This window comes from Cupressus sempervirens, chromosome 3 (genome assembly GCF_028749045.1).
Source record: "Cupressus sempervirens isolate cs-2001-9-10 chromosome 3, ASM2874904v1, whole genome shotgun sequence".
NCBI classification, from domain to species: domain Eukaryota; kingdom Viridiplantae; phylum Streptophyta; class Pinopsida; order Cupressales; family Cupressaceae; genus Cupressus; species Cupressus sempervirens.
The window spans coordinates 559,962,151-559,983,809 of NC_143120.1; the positions used below are offsets into that span (position 1 = coordinate 559,962,151).

The following is a 21,659-nucleotide window of genomic DNA, read 5'->3' on the forward strand; positions in this document are numbered from 1 at the left end:
CTAAACATTTCTAAACTCTACAAAAATTGTAGGAAAATTAATATGTAATGAGGTATAACTTACTGATGTACCAAGATTAATAGTGGTAACTACATGCCATGAGGAACAAGAAAAAATTCTAGACACAACTATTGAACAAGATTGTTGGCAAGGCATAGGGATGTGACTCCACATAGAACTGCTCAACATGATTCCTAATGTAATAGTTTACCCCCACCATGAAAAGCATCCTTGCCACTAATAACTCCATCGATAACTCCATTTTGATAATTTTGTAGCTACAAATACCGCTAGTTTCAATCCTACACATCTCAATGCAGAGTTCCATCGTGAGTTTAGTGCAATGAGATGGGGAAATGAAGTAAAGTTAAGTGTCATGATATGTGGTTTTGAACCTAATAATAAGTTAGAAATAGTGGAATGCAATTTTGAACCTAATAATTGCTGGTTGTTAACAGAAACAAAATAATCAACCAAACATATGAAAGCATAAAAAAGTATGAGGTAAAAAATAGTTTAAGTGCAAAAAGTGCTAGATTCAAAGTCGGATGTGAGAGATGGAGAGTCCAGTATTCCAGATGAGGAATTGACGGCAGGAAAGCAAGCGGTACTAGCATGGGTGGACCCAAGGTTCTGTAGCTCTAGCTCCTTTGCGTGCTCAACAATGAAATCAAAAATGATTTTTCATTATAAAGTTAAGCCCGCGTTGGTCAAAATTTCGACCAACACGATCTTAGATTTTTATTTTTATTTTAAATTTCCTTCTGCAATTCAACCAACCTAAACCTTTTTAATTGATGGTCAAAAATTTTGGTAGAAAAATGAGGTCAAATGTAGTAGTGCTACTTTCCATAGCCTCTTTGTTATCCTTAGTTTGAGGACTCGAGAATTAATTTGTCTTCAATGGGTTTTGGTCTTTACCAAAATTATCAATGGGAGATGAGGCCGAGAGAATTTCTCGAGAAAAGCCATCAAAGATATCATCAATTCCAATAGTTCTACTGGTGGAACTTTTCCTATCATTCATACTAGTAGACTTAGTTGGCATGCCAAATTCTTCAAGAGGATCATGAAATGTAGCTAACGATGCATTTGAGAAAAAAGAATCTACTTCTAAAACTACAACAAAAGGATCAGTTGCAGGCTTCTAGGAAGAATCATTGGGCTGGTGGAGCTTAGTCTTGGATGTGGCCCTACAAAAAAATGCAAGATAATTTTCCTAAAATGACTTCTTCCATCAAAACATACTATGTGTCTCCTACACAGACATAAAACCAACAGGTGTTAAATCCATGATTAGACATTTAAATAATATATAAATAAATAAAAGGAAATCTGTGTCAAAGGAATTGAGGTGTTTGATTAGAGAGCCATGTTAGAAAATTTTGAAATTGAATATGTATTTGTAAAATTCACGTAAGATTTGTAGACGATCAAAAACACAAATCCACTAAAGCTTTTAGTTCAAAGATTTCTGGGAGTTTGAGATTGGTGCTTGTAGTCATCGTGAAGAAGAAAGATCATTGTTTTGGTCAAGAGAATAGTGATCACTATAGTATGATTGTATTGTAGTAGGAGATTTCTGAAAGCTTAGCATTTGGGACATTCATAATATAGGTAATACCATGGATGTAGTGTAGTTGGAAGATTCTTGGGTTTGGTTCAAAAGAAAGTTGAGTTTGGAGTCACAGTTCATGGGTTCAGGAAAGGTTGATCCGTACCAAAATACAATCGAAATTAGAGATCATTGTTAAAGATGTTGATGAAATATGTGGAGAGGCAAAACAAAAAAGAGGTCTCATGCCATTCAAAGCTCAAAAAAATTGAAGCATTTGATGAAGATGAATTTGAAGTTGTCAAAGAATACTGGTGCAAATATTAAAAGAATGACTTTTCTATAAAAATTAGGTTATTTAGTCAGACATTGCAAAAGAGATCAAAGGTGTTACCTTTTAAACACCCACAAGTGTATAAAGATAAATCACAAGTTCTAGAAATTTATTGTATTTGTTTGAAGAGTCTATTCTCATGAAGCTATATATAAATTGAATTAGAATGTCCAATTTTTTCTTGGAAAGTTCTTAATAGTATGAAGGCTATAGAAAATATTTGGAGTCTGAATGAGTATGTATCTAAGTTAAGGGTCATGGAAGGTCTGTGTAGGAGAGTGCATTTCAATTTTGTAGATCAAAAGATAAGGAGAATAGTTGTTTGGAATTGTGAAAAATAAGTGAAATCATCAATTGATAAGGAAGGAATATGGTTGAATACCAAAACATTATTTATGTAAGCATGTTTGAAGCAAGCAGCATCCATTAGAATACCAAAATATCTATAGTGTGATTCCATGGAAGCTCTTGATAAAATAAGAGAATCACACATGAACCAACTATGTACTAGTAACCAAAAGGTGAGAGCTCATGGGTACAACATCTTAATATCAATATGGGTGTCAAATTTCCCAATTAGATTTATTCAAATATGGTCAAATGATAAGTTATGGGCTTTAATTAGAAGAAGCCACAATTGACAGGAAAAAGGGTATGATAGAGAAACTTGACTGAGAAACTCAAACACTCAAAAATAAAATTAAAATCAACAAATATTGACAGAATCAAATCTTAAATCCCTATTAAGCTCAAACAGAAAATTAGAGCTAGCAATAAGAGGAAGATAAAGTATTAGTAGATTCAACTTGTTTAAACTTTGTGTCAGACTTCCAAACAATACACACTTCCACCCACCTGACTGAAATAGATGCCCTAAAATTTATGTTTTCCAATACTGATAATATTGCAACTCCAATGCTAGAAAAATGACAACTTCACTAGGAATTATAAAAGATAAATCAAGGAAGAAAAATATAGGAAACATACCAAGTAAATTTGTGAAATGTGCAATGCTCACCGTAGGATCAAAATTGGGCTTGTTTGAGTATTGAATTTAACAAAGATTGAATTATGCTTCTTATAGCAATCGATCACTACCCCAATGTTACCCACGAAGCCCCAATATCACCTATGAAGACCCAATATCACCTACAAATTTCCATGCCTATGTGGGAATAAAATAACATAAAATTATCATGATATGACTATAAGGCCACGCAAATATACCAATTTTAACATACTTTTCAACCAATATAATTTTAACATATTAAGGTTATGACCCAAGTTGGTCAAATTTTGACCAACTTGGGCAAAACTTAGGACATTTTCGACCAATATGGGGATGGAAACCAAAAAATAAAACAAATCATACCTTTGGTCAAAAAATTTGGTAGAAAAACAAGTGCAAATGTACTAGTGTAGAGATGCAGCATGCCCGCTCTCTAACAAGTCATTGCACCCAAAATAAATTTTCTCGCAAGGTATCACTTGATCAATGCAAACCAATGTTGGCCATTGGGAGCCATCACTTATCATGACAAATCGATAGACCTTGTGTTCATTTTAGTCAATCACCCCACTTGCAAACGCATACAACCATCTACACTCCACATGAGGGAGGGAAATTTTGTAGTGCGATACCCAAGAAGACATGCCCTTGGCTGAGGCCTCGAGTGCAACTTACATTCAAAGACTTGATAATTTATAAGATTCTACAATTCACACTAACTATCACATTTTGCTACATTCTTCATCATGTGAGATCCGAAACATTCATTGTTGAGAGTCATGATTTTGTTATACTTTCTCTTTGTCAACCCAAATGCATAGGGTGCTTGACGCACTTTAATGTTTGGATTTATAAGGTGCATGAAAAACTTGTGTGTTGGGTGTTGACACATCCCCTACTATGGGCACCCAATGGGTACGACAAAGAATAGTGTGATGTGTCCCCTCCTCATCACCTCACAAAGGTGGGAGTCATTGCAAGGAAGAGTCTTGTCATTAAGTGGGGGGCCCTACCATGTAAATCATGCGAGTGTGCCCATATTGAACATAGAATGCTCCATGTGACAAGTTAACACCTAAGCAACACAATGAGGGGTTGCAGCAATCTTGACTTACCATTGTCGAAATGACAGATCCTTGGTGTAGTGTTGTGCATGTAGTCAAGACTTACAACCTCAATGGGGGTAGAGGCTCGAACCTTCTCTTGACTACAATCATGTACAGACCACTCACTCTAATGTAGATGTCATTGGCAGACACCAATTATAACCAAGATGACATCCAAGACTTTTCCCACTGCAAGGAAGCCAAGTATTTGATGATGGCATTCAGTTTTCATTGACCCCAATGGTGCTGGACTTGGATCTTGGTCGTCCAACACATTGCTGCAAAGGCCAAGTGTCTGTACATTGCCAAGCTTTTGGGAGTGGGGAAGAGGCAAGCTTGGTATGTCATGCTCTTCTCCATCCCCTACATGGTTAAGGATCTCGAGCCGAAAATGATCCTATTGTGGGTTATGACTTCTCCTTCCTCTAAATGATAAAGTTTAATGAACTTCACACAATGTCACCAACAAGAATTATCGTCATCACCTTGGTCTGAAGACTTCATCGGAACATTCAATCAGTAGGAGTGACGAGAGGTGTGTACAAAGAGTAGGGGCATTGTCAACATGAGCTAATGACTCACACTTTCTAGGAATTCCTCATTAAAGATCAATAATTGTAATGGTATATCCCCATCACGATGCAATTTGGCAAGATTTCCCAAACTTTTTGGGCCAGGGAAAAAAACTTGTTGGTTGCATCAATGTAGTGTGCATGCATCCCAGAACATCTAAGCACATCACAGACTTGTTATTGCTTCAAACTTGCATGGCGTAAGAGAGTGGTCCCTCTAAGAAGCTAGCTACAAAGGGGAACCTTCGCGTAGCTAGTTAGCAAGTTGGGATCTCATTCATTAACAATATTAACTAGACAAATTGCTCCACCAACTAAGAAAGGTCATGCACCACCACCCATAGAATCATGAAAGAGCTCTTAGTTAGTCAATCCTTATTATGTTTGGACCTGGTAAGTTTCCCTATGTTGAGTCAAATTAAGCTATAGGCTCTACTCCTAGTAGTGCCCTTCCATCAATTCCCTTAAGTTTTAGCCTTGCAACCATACTCCCCTTGGAACCCAAACACTTTGATTTTCAAAAGGTGTTGGTAGAGTCCTTAGAGAAACATCCACTGATCCCTAGTCGACATCATTTATGGTTGAGATGAGGACAATATATGATCATCTTTGAGCCCCCAACTTTTGTTTTTGATTAATAAAAACATCCTTGGAAAATGCTTTCATAGTAGTTTCATAGTCTGAAATAGTTCATACTTAGATATGCATGGCTTAATCTTTGAGACAAGCATATGACTACTAGCAAGATCGAACAAGTAGCTTCTAACAACGAGAGGATCACCCAAGACTTGTTATAGCCAAGGGATGCCCTCAGCAATAGAAAACTGAGATTTGCATGCACTTCATCATGCATCCATGCATAATCCCACACAAGCAACAATCACAATGCTCAAAGATTTCACAAATGGGAAGCATCCCATTGTTGATCGAAGAGGAGCAACAAAGAGCCTCAGTTCACAAGCACCTGAGAAGAATATCTTGTACAGAGCCCTTTACCCTTGATCTCAATGTCTCCCCAACTCAAAAATAAGGCTTAGTTTGTACAAGATGCATTGTGCATGTAGCTACCTCAATTGTAAGGCCACTCAAAGACATCCATTTCCCAAGCATATGCCTCCTATACGCCCATTGTGGCACACTCACATAGATGAAGACCTTCTCAATCACATCAAACATATTCCCATGACAAAAATCTGTATGTCTAAATGCCAACAAAGAACTTTGTGCTAAAAGAGAAAAATTGTGTAAATCAAAACATGGTTGGTTTTGAGGCATACAATTGGTAGGGACCTAGGAAGAACATCACTCAAGGAACCCCTTTCTCAAACATTTCCAACTGAATCACGCTCACAAAATGTCAATCCAAGCAAGCATCATTATGGCACGCAACCACCTCTATTGTAAGGTTGTTGAAGGGCATCATGTATAACACTTCTACACACATTTAAGTGATGAATGCATGCCTGTACACACAGACATGTCTCGTCCTCCAATAATATTTTAAAAATAATACAAATTATTAATAACCATAATCATTACTTAAAAACCTAATAAAAGTTTATTTAAAATTATTAAATAACATCTAATATCAATTTAATTAATTAAATATAATTTAAAACATATTAATTAAATTAATTAACAAAACTATATTTAATAACATTTATTAAATATTTTGAAATTTTGAACTATGCTTAATGTTGTTAAGTTCTAATGAAGTTATATTTAATTGTTCGTATTATGAAAATTTTAAGATTGAATAGTTAATTATCGATATAAACAGTTGTAAATATTGATAATCTTTATTATCAGTGACAATGATGAGCTTTCTTACTAATTCTTTCCTGGTTGAGCTCTTTTTTTAATCAGATTTTATTAAAAAATTGGTATATACAGTGGTTTGTCCACTTTTGCAAAAAAAAAATATTAAAAATAATTTAAAACATATTAATTAAATTAATTAATAAAAAACTATATTTAACAATATTTATTAAATTAATTTTTAAAAAATTTAAAATAAAAATAAAATAAAAAAATAAAACATTAAAATAAGCGAGTGTAAAGGCCTGTCGGCTTGGCCTTAAAGGTTGTCGCGGTAGAGTATTGTTGCTATCACAGTAGTTCTGCTACATGTACAGCTGCAAACTATCATCGGGGGTTAGGAGAGGAGGGGAGGTGGAGTGTGGTGGCCCGCCTCCCACTCACAATTTTTTTTTTTTTTTTGTTTATTAAAACAAACAAAACAAACAAATCCACCCCCCATTAAATTTTGAATATATATATATATATATATATATATATATATATATATATATATATATATATATATATATATATATATATATATATATATATATATATATATATATATATATATATATATATATATATATATATATATATATATATATATATATATATATATATATATATATATATAAATATTATTTTATTTTGATAATATGTGATAAAATTATCACAGTAAAATCATTTATTATGGTGATTTTATTAACAAATTTTTTAAAGGATTTTTCCCATTAAACTAATAGGAGAAATACGAATAATTTAATCCAATCTGTATAAACAATCTTGATATCTTTTCCAAACCCTACTTGTATCAAAATACGATTCTCTAGAATTTTACAAATAATGGTTTCTAATTATCAATTCATATACAGATAATCTCACAATGAAGAATAATGAAATTTACAACAAGGGTATTAACTCAATTTAAAACTTTGAAAACATAATCATCTAGACATGAAGAAAACAAAGAATTCAAAGAACGAAAACTATTGTGCAAAACCCACAAGATTTTACCTAGATCTGATGCTAAAACCACAAACCCATGGAGCTCACAAGCCATTTCCCCTTCTTCAGAAAACCTTCTTCTTGGAAATTGCTCCTCCAAATCTTGATATGGAGAAATGAACTCTAATTTCCTAATAAAGAGTTTTTCCCCAATTCATTAGGGCTTCAATTGTGCAATCATGCGAAACCCCTTTTTCCTTTATTACTTTATTATATTTTAATTTTCATGTGCAACCTTTTTGCAAAGAATTAATTCTCAAGAATTTTTTTGATAAAATATTTATTAACTTATATAATAATAATATTTAGAGTTTATTATAAGAATGAACTGCTAAATATGTATTATTAAATTAAATAAATATGATTACGCCAAAATTAGAACTTTGAGTATATCTTTAAATTTAATTATTTTATCTAATTAATTTTTCAGTTAATTAAATACAATTAAATATTAAATTTTCTTTATAAAATTTCCATTAAATTAAATCATTAAATACTCTTTTAATTTGATTTAATTATAATAGAAAATCATCACAGACCCACAAGACTAAATATGAAAACTCATTATAAAGTACAAAATACTAGATCAAGCTCAAGGGTAAAATCATGAATTTACATCACTTGAGGAATTCCGAAGGGTAGATAACACAGATACTTGTCCTACTTTCTAGGATAATTGGCTTAAGGTTAGGATTTGGACTCAATACTTATCTCCTCTCTTTTACCATTGAGATACTATGATAGGGTACGCTTATCCTAGCAATTTAGGGAAGTCAATACTTGGTACATGCAATCTGCATAAAATTTGAGCATGTACATACACATATAATCTAAACTAAACAGAGAATGATGGGGAGTGGTGCATCGTGTAGATCCCGACTAGTAGGTGACTATGACTACCTCCCTAAACCATATTAGAAACATCATACATAAAGTAAAACATATAGGTACACCATACACATGCAAGTATTGGATACATATCCATAGAAACTGTATATAAATAATCTATCTAACTATCATCATGAGATAACTAAAAACAATGTATACTAGCATCATCATCAAAAAAAAATCATGCATACATGAAATAACTAGTACCAAGGTAACTCATCATATAATCAATTGAGTATAAAATAATATCCAACAATCTAAAAAACAAATGTCACTAACCATCAAGCATAATCATAAAGTTGGCCTAAAAGAGTTCAGCAATAATAACTTAAAAGTAAACTAGGGGTAGGCACTACATATAGTCACAACAATGAGATAAAAATTTGAAGTAAAATGATTATAAGTGAAATTGAGATGTTGAATGTGCACTGAGTTAGTGTTGTGATAGTTTATGAAGTTTAATTTGGTGCTCAATTGTTTTTAACACTTGTGAGATAACTGGATCTAATTGACCCCCCTCCAGTTATCTAACACCTCAAAAGGGAGAAATCTTAATGACAAGATATCTTCCTAAGATGAATGTTTAATTGACATCTCCAAGATGAAGGAAGAAGAACAAGAAACCTATTGAATCTCCCTATGCATACAGATGAAATAGGGATCTTTGGATTAAGAGTGACAATCTCCAAGCAAGGAAAAGTTTACAGACATAGCTTTACTTGATAAAGATGAGGTGATGCTCTTAATACATACACCTCTTGGAAAAGAGAGATCCATAGGCAAGGACACAATTTTTCATAAAGAAAGAACAATGACAGTAATAAATGAGTTTCATAAAAGTCAACAAAAATTAAACCCTTAGAAAAAGAGATCAAGAATATACAAATTTTCTTTCCTCCTAAGTGTGAAAAGATAAAAGGAAGTCTATAGTGAATTATATAACAAGATCTTGAATAATATAAGGATGATTCATAACCAAAAACTTCAATAGTTAATATACAAAATGCAAATGATCGATATTGAACAAGAGAGATAAAATGCTACACCGTAGAGGGGTAAAGAGAGAGAAAACATATTATCAATTCCAAGAAATGTAAGATGTTAGAAATGAGTATCATAGATGAAAGGAATCTATAAAAGATCATTATATGAGAAGCATTAAGATTGAAGATATGAATGATACTTTACTAGGTCAAAAACACACAGTCGTACATTTAACAAAGCCATACATACCTATAGATGAGAATGTTCCATAAAAAATACCAATCTATAGGGAAAATAAAGTGATGAAATGATGTCATTATCACATCTAAAGAACATCTTATAAGCATAAACAACAATGTAAATATATGTAAGCAATAGAGATAATATACACAAAGAAGGAAAGAAGAAGACCACCATACAATAAGAAAATACCATTGAGCCCTAAGAAAGATAAGAAAGAAAGAATAATAACCTTCGTCTGTCACATTAGGTTTTATAAAATATCTTTATAAAAAGAAGAAGAGATTCCTATAAGAAAAGAGAAGAAAGAATCCTTGCCCCATAGTGAAAAGGAATGAGGAAAAAAAGGGACCTATTAGGAGATTTTGAATGCATGCTATATAAGATAATGGGGAATCCAATCCAATAGGTGAGAAGGAAGACTAAGTCATGTTATTTATAAATTGCAATACCTCACGCGTATAAGAAATAATGCCTAGAGAAGTATTTTCCTTAACAGACAAAAAAAATGAATACAATTAGCAATCGAGCTAGAGTCATCATAGTGGAAAGGACATGAAGGTGCTAGAGGAGAGCCTTCAAGAGGAATTCTTATTTTTCAATTCAACAAAAACTATTTGAATATACACCTTGAAGGCCAAATCTCCAACAACTATCTAAAAAATAAACATTAGGAGTAGGTAAGAAAAGATGAAGAGCGGGTTATCTAGGTAATTCTTGCAGTATTTTAGGAGAATAACCAATACTATGTTTTTCTACCTTTTGAGATAAATGAATAAGATTTTTTATACCATGTTCATTAATATTGATTCCTAAGCCATTATAACCTTGCTTAAGAATCATGTAATAACCCTTAGGATATTTTTTTGTCAAATCTTCAACAAGAGGATTTTTTAGTAGACTTGTGAGCAAAGGTAGTATAAGGAATGAAAACAAGAGCAGAACTATAAGGAAATTTATGTTTCTCCTTATTATGAGTAGGAAGGAGAAGGCTTGTCAAGGAATGCACTAACATCCTCATCATGAACTACAGTTTGAGCATGAACATATATGTTTAAGAAATACTGGGAGATGAAGAATGAGAAGGAGGATTAAGAAAAGGATTAGGACCATTATTAATTAAAGCCCTCACATAATCCAAAGAATAAATAAGCCAATCACATAAAGACCTAATAATAAGATTAAGGGAAAAGATGTATCGTTAACCTCATAATAGCATAAGCAAGGAGACCATGAAGATCATTAAAAACTATGAAATGCATAAAACTCTCTTAAACATTAGAAGTACTATAAAATGATGCAATAAAAAGAATATTGAAAAAGGTAGCCATAGACCAAAAGATCTTCATGATACAAGATATAAGCTAGCTCCAAAAAGAAAGAGAGATCCAACTCCAAAAGCATGAAGGGATGTCAAGTTCACTAACGAAGGTGAACACACAATGAAAATGCACTAATCTAAATCCAAAATGAATCAAAGGATGAGAACGTGTGGAGTTCACCAATAATGTATAGGGGGGAAATGGAAGCAACCCATCCTAACACATTATGAAGGGGGAAGACCAAGAGTTACCCCTTGGATTAGGTTTGACTGACACAAAATAGAGTATCAATATAAAACCTGGTGCAAATGGGTAAACAACTTGGGTTTATTTCCCTCTCACCTCCATCTTAAGTCAGTGAAAGCATTATCTACATTGTTGTTCTTTCTAGCATAGACTGGAGGTTCACATTTTCCCACTACTCCATTAAGAATAACAAATACCTTAACATTGTAACACCGACCATTATAATGCACATCTTAATCTTATTTCACATTGCTTGCTTTCAAACATATGTTCACCACCTTTTCTATAACATAGAAGCATACTCACCACTGAAAACATCAATACCAATTCCAATTTCAACAATTGGGCTCACCTTCGAATCATGGATTACAACATATCTCTTAGGCCCCGTTTGGTTATGGGAATATCGGGCGCGGAATAGGGTGTTCAGCACCAAAACAAGGTTATGGAGGAAAATGGTGGCGTTTGGTTCATCAAACGCATAACCCGATTTCAAGTTTCGTCTACCAATTTCGCTCAAAAATTGGAAGAAACTTCTTCAAGGAAATAGGTGGAAGTTGAAATGAAAACTAGGTTTTGGGTTTTTATGAATGCATTTGAATAAATCGTCGGGTCCGCTGAATCCACCTTAGGTTTTTGGAAGAACAAATTGAGTTTTTTGAAAGACGATGGTTGTGTTGTTTTCGTGCTCTGTTGTGCGAAGGTGAGGGTTTCTAGTTTGCTGTGTTTGTTGGGTTGTGGCCGTTTGCTGGGTTTGTGGGTTTTCTGTGGCCATGGCATTTTCTGTGATTTCTCTTCTCCGCTTTGAACAGCGACGGCAGTAAATGGTTCTCTTCTCACACCCACCTTTGCATACTAGATTTTTTTAAGTTTTTTTGGTTCATTCAAATGTAACTGCATGTTGCAGGTCTGCTTAGAAAACTAGTTAAAATGTATGCTCATGAATGAGTCCCAGTATGTTTAACTCTGATTACTTGTATATATCATAGTTAAAGTTTTAATTTTTTGTACTCAGCAATGAAATTTACAAGTATATCAATAGCTTTTATCTATACATAGCTGACCTATACATAGTTTATCATGGTTTTGTTTCTATCTACTATCTGCCTAGCAATTTAGTCAATATATGTGGTAACTGTTTGTTTCAAATCTATTTTTAAAATAGTCAATATGTACTCACTAAAAAATTCGAGTATAGTGTTGTGAGAGATCAATACCAGTGAAATGAAAAATTAAACTTTGTAACAGTTTCTGGCTATTTGTTTTAAATCTGTTTAGCAAAATACTCAATATGTGCTCACTAATAAATTCCACTATAGTGCTGTGCGAGATCAATACCAGTGAAATGAACAACCAAACTTTGTAACAGTTTCTTGCCAGTAATGAGTTCTAGTATGTTGTTGTGAGAGATGGATGCAATACCATTAAATAGAGCCAAGTCATAAACTTGTGCTCACTAATAAATTCCATTATAGTGTTGTGAGAGATCAATACTAGTGAAATGAATAACTAAACTTTATAACTATTTCTTGCCAGTAATGAGTTCTAGTATACTGCTGTGAGAGATGAATGCAATACCATTAAATAGAGTCAAGTCAATAACTATGTATGGATCAACTATGTATAGATCAATGGCAATCATGGCTTTTATCTATACATAATCAATATGTGCTCAATATATGCTTAATAATGAATTTCAGTGTGTGCTCATGTGATTACCTATATATATCATAGTGCCAATCAAGAAAAACATGGCAATCATGGTTTTATCTATACATAGTTGACCTATACGTAGTTTATCATGGTTCAAATCTGTTTAGCAAAACAGTTCAATATATGTTGTAACAGTTTGTTTAGAATCTATTTGACAAAATAGTCAATATATGCTCACTAATGACTTTCAGTATAGTGTTGTGAGAGATCAATACCAGTGAAATGAACAACTAAACTTTGTAACAGTTTCTTGCCAGTAATGAGTTCTAGTATACTGCTGTGAGAGATGAATGCAATACCATTAAATAGAGCCAAGTCATAAACTATGTATGGATCAACTATGTATAGATCAATGGCAATCATGGCTTTTATCTATACATAATCAATATGTACTCAATAATGAATTCCAGTATGTGATCATGTGATTACCTGTATATATTATAGTGCCAATCATAATAGCAAAACATGGCAATCATGCTTTTATCTATACATAGTTGACCTATACATAGTTTATCATGGTTCAAATCTATTTAGCAAAATAGTCCAATGAGTTCCAGTATAGTGATGTCAGAGATCAATGCAATACCATTAATCAAAGTGAATCATGCCAATGAAATGAACAACTAAACTATGGATATATCAAGTATGTATTGATCCATGCAAAATCATTCAACATACTTATGAGGTCATAAACTATGTATAGATAAAAGCCATGATTTCAAACTATGTATAGATCAATGTAGAAAGAAACTCTATTCCCATTACCAACAATGCTACTTTTCATCTTCTAAAAGACGAGCCTCAGTTTCAGCAGACCCGATGATTTATTAAAACACATTCATAAAAGCCCAAATTCATGTTATAGTTTGTACATGTGTATGTGTACATACATACATGTGTCTGTACATTTATACATGTGTGTACATGCATACATACATACATACATACATGTGTGTGTACGTACGTACCCACATACATACATGTGTGTGTACATACATACATGTGTGTGTACATACATACATGTGTGTGTACATACATACATGTGTGTGTACATACATACATACATTCATGTGTGTGTATGTACATACACACATACATTCATGTGTGTGTACGTACGTACATGCATACATACATGTGTGTGTACGTACATACATGCATACATGTGTGTGTGTGTACGTACATGCATACATACATGTGTGTGTGTGTACGTATATACATACATGTGTGTATACATATAGACAAATGGAATCAGTATTATTCTTTCATTGGTATAGATAGATTACATGGAGTATAATGACACATTGTAATTTGTTCTTTATGGGCTTATGATTCTCGGTAGTTGGTACTCCTTGCTGTATTTGAATAAATAATTGACTTCTTAATGAAATGAGGCTAGCAAATAATCATGTTGTATCTCGATAGGTGATAGTTGATATCTCATAACTGATAGTGTTTAAATTGTCTACCTTTCAGGTCACTGATGGATCCTATGGAGAGTATAGAGGTCCAAGGAAGCATAATTAGGAAGACCACATACACCCGCATTCTCACAATTCTTTTTGCTTTTGTTGGCATAGCCAAAGTATTGGTAGCCCTAGAAGGCAGTCAAATGGGTAAACGAATAAGAAAAGGAAATTCCTTTTGTAGAGACATTATTCATTCGAATGAGGTGGATTGTCATGATCAGATTCGGATGAGTAGGGAAGCCTTCTTTTCTCTAGCTCGTATTTTGAGGCTAAAAGGAAGCTTGAGAGATATGATCCACTTGAAGTTAGAGGAACAACTAGTGATGTTCCTCCACACCCTTGGGCACAATCTAAGGAACCGCAAGATTGCCCATAACTTTGGGCACTCAAGAGAGACAGTTAGTCAGTACTTCCACAAGGTTTTGATGGCTATCTTAGCCCTTCACAGAGATTACTTCATACCACCTAGTCCAGGCACTCCTCCTGAAATTAGTGGGAAGGATCATTTTGAACCATTCTTCAAGGTAAATCACACATTGTTACAAGTTTATTGTCTAGAATGTTGTCCTTATCTTATTATTACTTGAGCATACATTTGATCAGTGTATCATATCCCACAGGATTGCATTGGAGCCATCGACGAAACCCATATTCCAGTGCGAGTTGATGTCGACATACAGGGTAAATATCATGATAGAAAAGGGAACCTATCGCAAAATGTTATGGGTGTCTGCTCCTTTGATTGTAAGTTTCAGTATTGCCTTGTTGGTTGGGAAGGCTCTGCTGCAGATAGCCATGTTCTAGCCTCATCTCTATCCAGATTAGATCCACTTGTAGTTCCCCCTGGTAAGCCAAATCACATTTTAATATACTCAAGGTTATGCTAAATGGTTCAAGTATTGACAATATACTTTCTTTATGTAGGAAAATATTATCTCGTGGATGCTGGATATCCAAATGCACCTGGATTTCTCGCTCCTTATCAATGTACACGCTACCACTTGAAAGAGTGGTCAAGAGAAAACCCGATAAAATCTGCACATGAGTTGTTCAACCATCGACATTCCTCTCTTAGAAATGCAGTAAAACGTACATTTGGTATTCTGAAGCATCATTTTCCAATCTTAAGACATGCAACGTCTTATGATATCATGACACAATCCTATATTGTTTTAGAATGTTGCATACTTCACAATTTCATTACGATAGAGGATGGCCTTCCATCGGTAGAAGCTATTGAAGAGGAAGATGATCGTAATGGGATAGAGGTGCCACTGCTTGAGACATATGGGTTGTCTCAGGAGGATAGAAATGAGTGGGCCCAATTTCAAGAAGATATAGCAAATAGGATGTGGGAAGATTATAGATCTCAAGAATAAATGATTTATGAGAAGGCAATGTGCTTTATATGATTAAATTGATGTATGCATATACAATGATGGTGTGTCATTTTTTTATTCTGACATCAATCTTTGCTACATTCTAATTAAATAAAAAGAACATTAACTTTCAATTTGACACCTACATTATGTACAAAAATTGTTGATCATATCTGCAATACACAATTCAACTTGAAATATAGATTACATTATTTTAAATGCAAGAAAGCACAATTATTATACATCTTTGCATTGAGAAAGTACAATAACATGCTTCATAATGGGGCTCATGACTATTTACTTGCCATTGATATCACCATTTTGTCTTACTGGCAGTTTTTTTGATGTTGATGTGTTATCATCAATTATTGCGTAAAATGTGTATCATCTTCAATTAAATACTTTCAAGTTTATTAAATGTTAGCCTCATTGCATTAGGATGTATTAAAAAATGATATTTAAAGTTTATTGTCTTCAATTTTAAATAAAATACAGCAAGGAGTACCAAATGATGAAGATCATAAGCCCACTAGTAAGAAGAGAACAACGAATTCGTTGAAAAGCCTATTTTTTTTATGTTACTGCTTGCTGCATTCCATTTAAATTTAAAGAGCAATAACTTTCAATTTCAGTCGTATGATTACTTTAAATCGTAATACGTTTACCTATTCAATATGTTAGCCTCGTTCCATTATGATGTATTACAAATTGATAGTTAAAGATTTTCACCTTCAAATTTAAATGAAATACAGGAAGGAGTACACAATGGCATATATCGATCTCATGATGAGCATGGACAAATCTGATTATGTGAACCAAATGTGTTCTCCCATTACTTTGAGTGATATAGATGGATCCCTCGCTGTGAGCAACAAATCTTCTTCTTCAAAGAAGAAAATGTGGACAAAATCGATGGAATGCAAGTTTCTAGACTTACTCCTTGAACAAGTCCATCTCGGACGGAAAGGTGAAGGTGGGTTTAAAAAAGAGGCATGGACTGCAATAGAGAGGACATTCAATGCAGCGATGAACTCGAATCTGTCATGAGATCATTTTAAGAATAAGCTGAAAACATGGAAAGTAGGATATAAAGTAATGAAGGACTTGAAAAATACAAGTGGGTTAGCTTGGAATGAAGAAACTCAAACTGTGGCTACTGAGGATTCAATGTGGGATGACCTTTTGAAGGTAGGATGATCTTTGTACTCTTTTCATTGAAGAAATTTTTCCTTCTTATTTTAATAATGAAAAACTTACAACCTAATCCATCTATTAATGCTTATATGTAGAGGAGAGAATTCAAAAATGCTAAAATGTATAAGAGGTCACCTTTCCAATATTGCAATGAGTTGGTTGTAATTGTCAGTAATGACATTGCTGAAGGGTTCGCATCTACAATGCCCCTTGATGCTGAAGAAGGGAACCCTATGAACAATGCATTTAATGTGCTTGATGAGGATGATACCAATTGTGGTACACCTCTTGATAGCCAACCAGATATTGATGAAGATTTATATCATTCCAATCAGTCGAGTGCAAGTGCTAGAGGGACTCCTCCACCATCATCATCAAGGAGGGGAAAGAGGAAGAAGACATCTTTGGCTGCACCATTAGATGTGATATGCGAAACTATCAAGGAACTGAAAGATGGCCTCATTAAGCCTCAGATTGTAAAAGTGGATAATTCTGAAGATGATAATATTTTGATTGTTGCATATACTACTCTCAGAGCTATCCCTGAATTGAGTCGAGCAATTTTCATGAAAGCACATGATACCTTCGTGCTTCAACGTAAAAGAGCCAAAGGGTTCTTGATGATGGATGAGGTGGAGAGAGTGGAGCGGATTGCAATGACATTTGGTACCATTTAGCTATTTTAGCTACTAACTGGATTGCAATGACTTATGCTGCATGATTACTCTATTCAATGGTTTTTCATTAATCTCTAATAGCACTAAACTGAAACTATATTGATCTCACATCACTATATTGGAACTCATTATTGAGCACATTTTGACTATTTAATTAGTGATCTCTCACAGCACTATACTGGAAGTCATTAGTGAGCATATATTTACTATTTTGTTAAATAGATTCTAAACAAACTGTTACAGCATGTATTGGACTGTTTTGCTAAACAGTCAACTATGTATAGATAAAAGCCATGATTGTCATTGATCTTCCATGTATCCATACATAGTTTATGAGTTGGTTGTGTTTAATGGTATTGCATTGATCTATACATAGTTTATGACGTCATAAGTATGTTGAATAATTTTGCATGGATCTATACATACTTGATATATCCATAGTTTAGTTGTTCATTTCATTGGCATGATTCACTTTGATTAATGGTATTGTATTGATCTCTCACAGCACTATACTGGAAGTCATTAGTGAGCATATATTTACTATTTTGTTAAACAAATTCTAAACAAACTGTTACAGCATGTATTGGACTGTTTTGCTAAACAGATTTGAACCATGATAAATTATGTATATGTCAACTATGTATAAATAAAAGCCATGATTGTCATTGATCTTTCATGTATCCATACCTAGTTTGTGAGTTGGCTGCGTTTAATGGTATTACATTGATCTGTACATAGTTTATGACCTCATAAGTATGTTGAATGATTTTGCATGGATCTATACATACTTGATATATCCATAGTTTAGTTGTTCATTTCATTGGCATGATTCACTTTGATTAATGGTATTGCATTGATCTCTCACAACACTATACTGGAAGTTATTAGTGAGCATTTATTTACTATTTTGTTAAATAGATTCTAAACAAACTGTTACAGCATGTATTGGACTGTTTTGCTAAACAGATTTGAACCATGATAAACTATGTATATGTCAACTATGTATAGATAAAAGCCATGATTTTCATTGATCTTCCATGTATCCATACATAGTTTATGAGTTGGTTGCGTTTAATGGTATTGCATTGATCTGTACATAGTTTATGATGGCATAAGTATGTTGAATGATTTTGCATGGATCTATACATACTTGATATATCCATAGTTTAGTTGTTCATTTCATTGGCATGATTCACTTTGATTAATGGTATTGCATTGATCTCTCACAGCACTATACTGGAAGTCATTAGTGAGCATATATTTACTATTTTGTTAAACAGATTTTAAACAAACTGTTACAGCATATATTGGACTGTTTTGCTAAACAGATTTGAACCATGATAAACTATGTATAGGTCAACTATGTATAGATAAAAGCATGATTGTCATGTTTTGCTATTATGATTGGCATTATGATATATATAGGTAATCACATGAGCACATACTAGAATTCATTATTGAGCACATATTGACTATTTTGCTAAAGAGATTTGACACAAACAACCAGACACTGTTACAAAGTTTAGTTGTTCATTTCACTGGTATTGATCTCTCACAGCACCATACTGGAATTTATTAGTGAGCACATATTGACTATTTTGCTAAATAGATTTGAAACAAATAGTTACCACATATATTGACTATGCTAAGCAGATAGCAGATAGAAATAGAACCATGATAAACTATGTATAGGTCAGCTATGTATAGATAAAAGCTAGTGATATACTTGTAAATTTCATTATTGAGCACATATTGAGCACATATTGATTATGTCTAGATAAAAGCCATGATTGCCATTGATCTATACATAGTTTATGACTTGGCTCTATTTATATGGTATTGCATTCATCTCTCACAGCACTATACTAGAACTCATTACTGGCAAGAAACTGTTACAAAGTTTAGTTGTCCATTTCAGTGGTATTGATCTGTCATAGCACTATACTGAAATTCATTAGTGAGCACATATTGACTATTTTGCTAAACAGATTTGAAATAAACAGTATGTATGTACACACATGTATGTATGTATGTATGTATGTACGTATGTATGTATGTGCGTATGTATGTACACACATGTATGTACGCATGTATACATACTTGATCTATGCATTGAATTGATCTCTCACAACACTATACTAGAACTCATTACTGAGCACATTTTTACTATTTTTCTAAGCATGTATGTATGTATATGCATATGTATGTATGTACACACATGTATGTACGTATGCATGTATGTATGTGCATATGTATGTACACACATGTATGTACGTATGTATGTATGTACACACATGTATGTACATATGTATACAAACTTGATCTGTGCATAGTTTAGTCATCCATTTTATTGACATGATTGGCATTAGTCAATATGCAGGATAGTTGTTCATTTCATTGGCATTCACATGATTGACATGTGAAGTCATTCCAGACGGTTAATTGGCTTTGTGTAATGGTATTGCATTGATCTATCACAACACTATATTGGAAATCATTACTGAGCACATTTTTACTATTTTGCTAAGCATGTATGTATGTGTGTGTGTATGTATGTGCATATGTATGTATGTATGTGCGTATGTATGTACACATGTATGTACATGTGTATGTATGTATGTATGTGCGTATGTATGTATGTTTGTGCATATGTATGTTCACGCATGTATGTATATATGTATACATACTTGATCTATGTATAGTTTAGTCATTCATTTCATTGACATGATTGGCATTGGTCAATACATAGTTTAGTTGTTCATTTCATTGGCATTCACACGATTGGCATGTGAAATAATTGCAGAGGGTTAGTTGGCTTTGTTTAATGGTATTGCATTGATCTCTCACAACACGTAGTTTATGATCTCGTAAACGTTTGCTATAGTTGTTCATTGCATTGTTAATTAGAGTTATATTTGAACCATACATACGTGGAATACACAAGGAGTGGCAAATGATGAATGCTCAATTGTAGAACTTGAAAGCATATAGAAATGTGATTTGCTAGATGATTGTATAGTTCATGATTCTATCCTATGTTATATCTATAGTCCTAGTTTGCTTGCATATGTTTTTTTTTTTTTTTGTCTTTTTGTCCCTATTTGAAAACTATGTATGTTCTCGTTGACGAGATTATCAAAAGTATTGAGGATTTCTGGTAGATGATTGTACAGTCATGATTCTGTCCCATGTTATATGTATATTCCTAATTTGCTTGGATATTTTTTTAATTTCTTGTTTTTTTTTCACAATTTGGTTTCCTATGCGTGTGCTTCTTGACAAGATTGTCAACGGTATTGATAAAGTGTCTTTCTCTTGTATTTTTTTATTGCTCTTGATTTGCTGATATTGCAAGACCACACGTGCTGATAAAAAATGAGCTATCTGATGATTGTTTATTGTGTTTGTAAACGATCAATATTTTTGATGCCACTCCTTGGTGTATTCCATTAAGAAAATAATCAGGTTTTAATTTTTCAAGTATGTTTAGTTCATATATGCAGGATTGACCATCTAACAATACAAACATTAATGGGAAGATTGAGCAGCATGAGAGGGTTGCCGTCGAATGTGGGGCATAAGGACATACATCGTGGATTTTTTAGTATTTTCGTATGTAACGGTGTGCCATCGAATGTGGGGCATAAAGGCATACATCGTGGATTTCTCAGTGTTTTCGTATTTAATGGTGTGTTTTCACACCACAATTCAAATCATGGATATTGTTCTATCAAGTTAGCAAGTTTTCATATTGTAGTAACTATGTGAAATTCATTATCAGAATTTCATGATGTTAAAATATGATTTATATGATTAATGATTTTCATGATCTTTTTTTTTAAATTGCATGTAAAATCTATGTTGCCAAAATTCCACATTTTTTAAGAGCAATTATTGACAAAACATCATTTTTCTTGTTAAAGTTTTCATCAAATGTTTAATGTATGTGAATGTAAAATAGTATATTTTTTCCTATATAATATTTCACGTAAAATTTTAGTTGCATATTTTGTTGAATAATTAACTAACTTAATAAATTTATTAAAAGGGAGAGATACATAGAGGGGAAGAGAGTGCAGGATAGGAAGGGGGGATGGAGGGACAGAGGGAGAGAGCGAGAGAGAGAGAGAGAGGAGCTTGTGTGTTCCTGCATCTGTAGAAAGGTG

General features: G+C 33.3%; 2 pseudogenes; both read right to left on the bottom strand.

Annotated features, from left to right (window-relative positions):
- Window positions 1-3,524: 3,524 nt before the first annotated feature.
- LOC149567649 (5.8S ribosomal RNA) lies at window positions 3,525-3,677 on the bottom strand (annotated as a pseudogene).
- A 716-nt stretch (window positions 3,678-4,393) lies between these two features.
- Window positions 4,394-5,334, bottom strand: LOC149567650 (18S ribosomal RNA; annotated as a pseudogene; the record flags this gene model as incomplete).
- Window positions 5,335-21,659: the final 16,325 nt, after the last annotated feature.